The sequence below is a fragment of the Capsicum annuum genome, unplaced genomic scaffold, assembly GCF_002878395.1.
Source record: "Capsicum annuum cultivar UCD-10X-F1 unplaced genomic scaffold, UCD10Xv1.1 ctg82068, whole genome shotgun sequence".
In the NCBI taxonomy this organism is placed as follows: Eukaryota; Viridiplantae; Streptophyta; class Magnoliopsida; order Solanales; family Solanaceae; genus Capsicum; species Capsicum annuum.
In genome coordinates this window covers 171,717-178,039 of record NW_025892834.1, presented here as the reverse complement: position 1 = coordinate 178,039, position 6,323 = coordinate 171,717, and the positions used below count along the sequence as shown (strand labels likewise).

Sequence of the window (6,323 nt, the reverse complement as noted above, 5' to 3'; positions counted from 1 at the left end):
TTGAATTAATTATTTTTAAACTTTTTAGCATTAATTATTATAGAATTAAGAGGTAAGATATATTAGTTAGATTACACTACTCTTTTTTTTTTGAGAAGTCTGACGGAAGGGGATAGAATATTAGCTAGAACTTTTTCTCTATAAATTTACTTCAATTTAGACAAAAGAAAACATTACACAAATTATATAAAACTTGTGAACATGAAGAAAACAATGAAACATTAAGTCATATTCACAGATCATATATGGTATTTATTTATTAAATGTTTTTTTTTTTAGGTTTAATTTGTACTTTCATTAATAAAAAATTATCTTGAACATGATGGACCAACCCATCCAAAAAAGTCCAACAAACCACAAATGCTGTAAACAAATGGACCAGTCCAAAATGTTGACCCGGCCCAAAACACAAACAGATAAATAGGTAGCAGGGTTTCCTAATTGAGCTTAGAGCTACGCTCCCTTCTACTTCACCCCTTTCATTATGTTCCCTTCTGTAAATGTGCAATTCAATCTTCTTCAACTGTGTGTGCTTAACACCGTGCCATCGATGCTTCAGCTTGGAGCTTTTTCCAGCTTGCATGAGTAAGTAGCTTCCTTCATTCCCCTGGTTGATGCTTTCTCCTGTTATGAGATCCTGACTTGCTTCTTTGCTTGCTAATATCTCAGTCGAGATCTCCAGCTTATGGATGCTACCAGTACTTTTTGGTGATAACACATTAGGTCTAGTCCACTGATGCTTGTCTCGTCGTCCAAGTAAATTATGTTCCTCATTAAGCTTACTGTTTACCCTGTACCTTTCTTTCACTAATTGTATCATTCTTGAGCTGCAGGTATAGCTAGGATGGAGATTTTGGGATGCTTGGACCCGTTAATATTTGGATAGATTCAAGTAACTCAGTCGCTTGATATGCATCTGACCTTGTGACCCCCAATCTGCTGAGATTTTCTTTTTGTTGGCTGGTGTAGATAGGCTATGTAGCATTTTCATTTTTTTGTTTGCCTTTTCAGGTTGTACATATAGTGCATGCGAAAAAACTTGTTGTAGCCCTTCTAGTCCCCTTACCCTTTTGTTGGCACTAGTCTCAAATATGTGCATTGCTACTTGTCACTATTAAGAATCCTCCTGCCTAAGCTTGGTAATTCATTGAATGATGTGAATGTGAAATTCCCTTGTTGAATTGCTAAGTTAGCTAAGTAATCAGCCAGTTGATTACCCTCTCAGAGTACATGTTGTATGAATACTTGCTTACCTGCCAGTAATTATTTTATCTTCCTTACTATGTTTTCTATCTTCCATGAAATTTCCCAATCCTGATTTATGAATTTTTGCATGGCCAGTGAATCGATCTGAATAATTACCTTTTCCTACCTGTGTGATTGCAATGAGTGGCTGCATATAGTATTGTTTTTGCTTCTGCTTCTATGTTGTCTGTGTCTTCTATGATTGACCATTCTGCATGTATTAAGTCACCTTGTGCATCCCTCAGACAAAATTCCCATGAACTCTTACTTGGATTTTCTTTGGATGCTCTATCTGTGTTGTGTTTACACCAATCTTGCTCTGACAATTCCCATAGTACTAGCTTGACTCTGACTTTAGGCCTCAACTGACTTAACTGCTGTAAAATTGATGGCCAATCAGTAGAAAACTCCAAGATGGGCTTTCTAACTTTCAGCAACATTCTCATCTGCCTTGTGACATTATAGATTAGTCTGTGAACTGTCACCATTCTACCTTTATGTTTCATAGCATTCCTTCTCCTCTATCGTTCCCATAGAATGATTGTTGGTATTGCTCTAAAATATATCTTCTCCCCCTGCTTTACTTGGACATTCCACCATGCTTGTATTGTTTTTCTTAGGCTCAGCCCTTGGATATTGATTCCTGTAAAAGAAGAAAAATAGGACCATGTCCTATTAGCAGAATGAGATCTCGGTAGCACATGAGATATTGTAATACCCCGTACTACTACCTAGCTTAAATTCATCCCAAAAATATTGAGCTTTAAGAGATGAATCCACTTTTATATATGTGCAATTTTCAAGATTTTCACTTTTTGTTGTGTGAAAAATCTGAGAAGCTTTCCATCGATACCAAATTTGCCCAAATCCGACACCCGGGCGAAGAGCTAGAGCCTTTTTAGTGAGACAGTATATCACCTTAGCCATCAACGCGTCGCGGAGCATGCCAAAATGACAATCTTCAAAATCCAGTGAGTCTCCGCAATTATGGTGTGTCATGCCAAGGCTCAAATTCAGAATTGTCCTTTTTCCAGTGAATCTTTTCGATGTCTTCGCGTCGCGGTAAGATTCTAGGTCCCATCCAGTATTGTAGTGCAATTTCACCGTGTCGCGCCATTAGCCCAGTTCCTAGCTGGTAATTTTCAGTGGCACAACGCGATAGCGCTGCGTCGCGTCAGGTGCCCAAATCGGGTTTTCAGTGACGTAAAATAAAAACCTTCTAAGGGCAATTGAGTCTTTTCCATGACCCAGATCAGCCTTTAAATATGAAATTATGTCCTAAAAACCCTATTACATGACTTTTCCTCACATTCTCTCAAGAACAAAATCCTTCTCTCTCAAGAGGCAAAAACCCTAGCTCAAGAAATCAAGGCCAATTCCAAGAATCTTTTCAAGAACTTCAAGAATTTAGATTTCCAAGTATGCATAGTGTTCATTCATGGATTCCTTTCATCCATGAAGCCCAAGAATCAAGTTTTAAATCATGTATTATGATAATTATGTTGTGGGTTGATTATGTTTATGTGATTGTTATTGTATGGTTCCTAAGTTGGAATCTCAATGTGTTTTTATGGAATTACGTTAGTATATGAGTTTAAATCCATGAATTGAGTGGTTTATGAGGTGTTAATTGATGATTATACCTATGCCCTAAGTGGTGCATGTAAGATGTTTGATAAAATGCCTAGAAGACTAGAAATTATGTAATATAGCTCAATTGCGACTTAAGTGATGGATTCATGTTTTACCCTTATGTTCAAATTACTCCCATGCTATTGATGTGCAATGTAGATGTTTGTTGAAATGCTCATGATGCTAGAATATGGAATTATGACATTGATTATATTCATTCCTTCTATGTACAAGATTATGATAACTATGTACTTCATGAAATCCCCAACTTATTGTGTTATGAATTGTTGATATTGGTCATGTGTTCAAGAGGTGTCAACTCTTGTCAGTTTCATGCTATCGAGTCCTTAGGGTACTTGTACCCGAAAATTTAGTTGTGTGCCTAGAGCCAGTGTCAGTTTTCACAATACTCTCAGTCAATCCATGATCAATAGAATTCAGTCAGTCATGTGACTCAGAAAAACTCAGTAAACTTAGTATCAGTCCAGTCCCATTCAGTAATCTCAGTAATCTCAGTGATCTCAGTCAGTCATCATGTCTCAGTAGTATTCAGTTCGGACCTTAATAAAATCAGTTAGCTAGCAGAACTCAGTAACATTCTGTCAGTTAATAGAATTCAGTAGTATTTCGTCGGTCAACGAAAATCCAGTGAGCTCAGTTCAATCTAGTTAATTAGTAAAATCAGTAACAGATCAGTCCAGCCTAGTATGAACTAGGAAATCAGTTCTGTGTCTATTCAGTTGGGAGTAGGATTCAGCACCGAGTGAACCCAGGGATGAGGACACACACTGTCAGCCAGTAGAGAGTGTGATCTTTAGTAGCAATCCCTGCGTTCCAGAACTACGTAGACAGCGTAGGTTGAGATGTACCCCTATGAGTCTAGGGACTATAGATCTCATTTGAGTTTTCCTTATAGGAGGGGTTGATGGAAGAGCTTCTTGTTAGAGAGGGTTTACTCACAGCTTGTCTTTATCCGTGGCATGGTACTGACACCCTTCTAGTTAGGATTACAGGTTGGACCCCACCAGTTCAGATTTGGGGCATGTTGATTAGATGAATTCTCCATAATTTTAGTTACAGAATCAGGACTGTCAGATACAGTCACTCAGTCTCAGTAATAGAGCTCAGATAGTTCTTCAGATATCAGGACTGTCAGATATAGTCACTCAGTATAGTATAGAACTTAGCTAGTTCCATCAAATTTTAGGACTGTCAGACACAGTCACCCAGTTAATAGTATATTAATTATACAAAATTTATGTTACTAATATTCAGATTTTAAGACTGTCAGATACAGTCAATCAGACTAGTTCTTCATAATCAAAACTTTCAAAAATAGTCATTCCTTTATAGGTAATACGACATCAGTTCCTCAGCACTCAATAGACTTAGTCATTCAGTATCCCAGTATTAGTACTCAGATACTAAAAAATCCATGTTATCAGAATTCATGAGTAGTGTTATCACGATCTCAGTCATAGTCACATATTCATGCATGTATTCTCACGTTCATGTTATTCAGTCAGTTAGTATTGTTCATGCATATGAACCATTGAATTCAACCACCTCACTTGCATACCAGTACATTCAACATACAAACGTATTTGCGCTATAGTGTTTTATATAATAGGTTTAGAAGCGCGAGCTCCCGAGCATCCTTAGTAGATCAGACGTTCAGCAGTCAGACTAGCAGTGAGTCCTCATCATTCGGGATAGCATGATTATTTTATTACTTTATTATTTCAGTAGTTCAGAGTTAGTTGGGGACATATCCCATCAAATCCATAGATTTCAGATAGTTTAGAGGCTTTTAGACTACAACATGTTTCAGACAGTTTATTTCAGTTTTGGGTATTGTTATACCCCATTACAGACATTGTTTTATATTCTGTATTAGTTCAGTTTTGAACCTTATGGCCTTACAACATATATTCTACATAATTACAGTATATTATTCAGTGCTCAGTTACAGATATCAGTCATGAGTTAGCTTGTGGTCCTTCGGGGTCATGAGCATCATGTAATGTTCCGAGTACCAGATTTAGGGCATTACAGATAGGGTCTCTTGTGCTGGGTTTTGACAACACCAATACTTGGAAGGACCATGTATGCCCTATCTCCTTATTGTATCATCCACTGTAAGTCTTTCTTTCCACATCCTTCATATGAAAAATACCATCTTAAATGGCATTTCTTTTATCATAAATGCCTATACAATTTATTAGGCTCTTCTCTATGTCTCACATAATCCCATGCTGACTTAACAATGAATTTCCCTCTTGGTTCTACAATCTATATTGATTTATCATCTAGTGTTTGCTTCTGGACTGACCTTACTTTCTGTATTACGTATTCCACTATTTTTTCAGGCAACAACTTCTTCATTAGTCCTTTATCCCAAACCCCTCCAGTTATAATATCCTTCAAATTTTGATAGCTAGTTTCTCCTTCTTTACTATCTTGTAGAATAGAGTAGAAATCTCCTAATCTACTCTAATTATCAAACCATAAATGAGCATTTCCTTCTCTTATCTGCCAAATAATTAGATGATCAACTAGGTCCCTTACCTGTAGCATCTTCTTCCATACTTGAGAACCTCTTCCCACTTTTCACCAAACTTTTTTAGGATGATACCTTTTGGAGTACTTATTAAATATGTAATTACTCCAGAGATACTTCTTAGTTCTAAAGTTCCACCATAGCTTACAAAAAAGAGCTGTTGAAATATCATCTAACCTCCTAAAACCTATTCCCCCTTCTGCTTCAAGTACACACATAGTAGACCATGATACCCAATGTCTTCTCCTTTCCTCTATGGTACTACTCCAGAAGAACTTAACAAATATTTTTTGAATAGTACTTAGTATATTCTCAGGAGGATTCATAATAGATAGGCAGTTTATGGGAATGCTTTGAAGCATATGCTTAATACGAATTGCTCTACCTCTAAAAGACAACAACTTTCCCTTCCATGCCTGCAACTTATTAGTAATTCTATTTAGAATCTATTGATAATACACCTTATTATTTCTCATATAGAATAGAACATCCCAAATAATTGAAGGGGAATTCCTGTCTTATTATACCTGTTGCTACCTCTGCTACTACAACTGCTCCATGTGACACACTACCATGAAAATAAAAAGCAATTTTCTCCTTATTAATTTTTTTGACCAGAGACCTTTTCATACTTCTCCAATATTTCTATGACCAACTGTAATGTACCCATTTCTTCCTTACAAAGTATAATCATATCATTTGCAAATGCTAGATGATTGAGCTTTGGACTTCCTCTAGGCATGCCAAAAGGCTTGAATTTTTTAGTAGATGTTCCAAGTTTCTTGATAATACCTTTGTTGCAATAATGAACAATGTAGGTGTGATAATGGATCTCCTTGCTTGAGCACCCTAGATGATTTGAAAAAACCCTCTGACTGTCCATTTA

At 36.7% G+C, this 6,323-nt stretch overlaps 1 long non-coding RNA gene across 1 annotated transcript; it reads left to right on the top strand.

Moving 5' to 3' along the window:
* Positions 1-369: 369 nt before the first annotated feature.
* LOC124895431 lies at positions 370-1,181 on the top strand. Its single transcript, XR_007051707.1, has 3 exons — positions 370-585; positions 670-756; positions 834-1,181. It is a non-coding gene; the product is annotated as an uncharacterized LOC124895431 (long non-coding RNA).
* Positions 1,182-6,323: the final 5,142 nt, after the last annotated feature.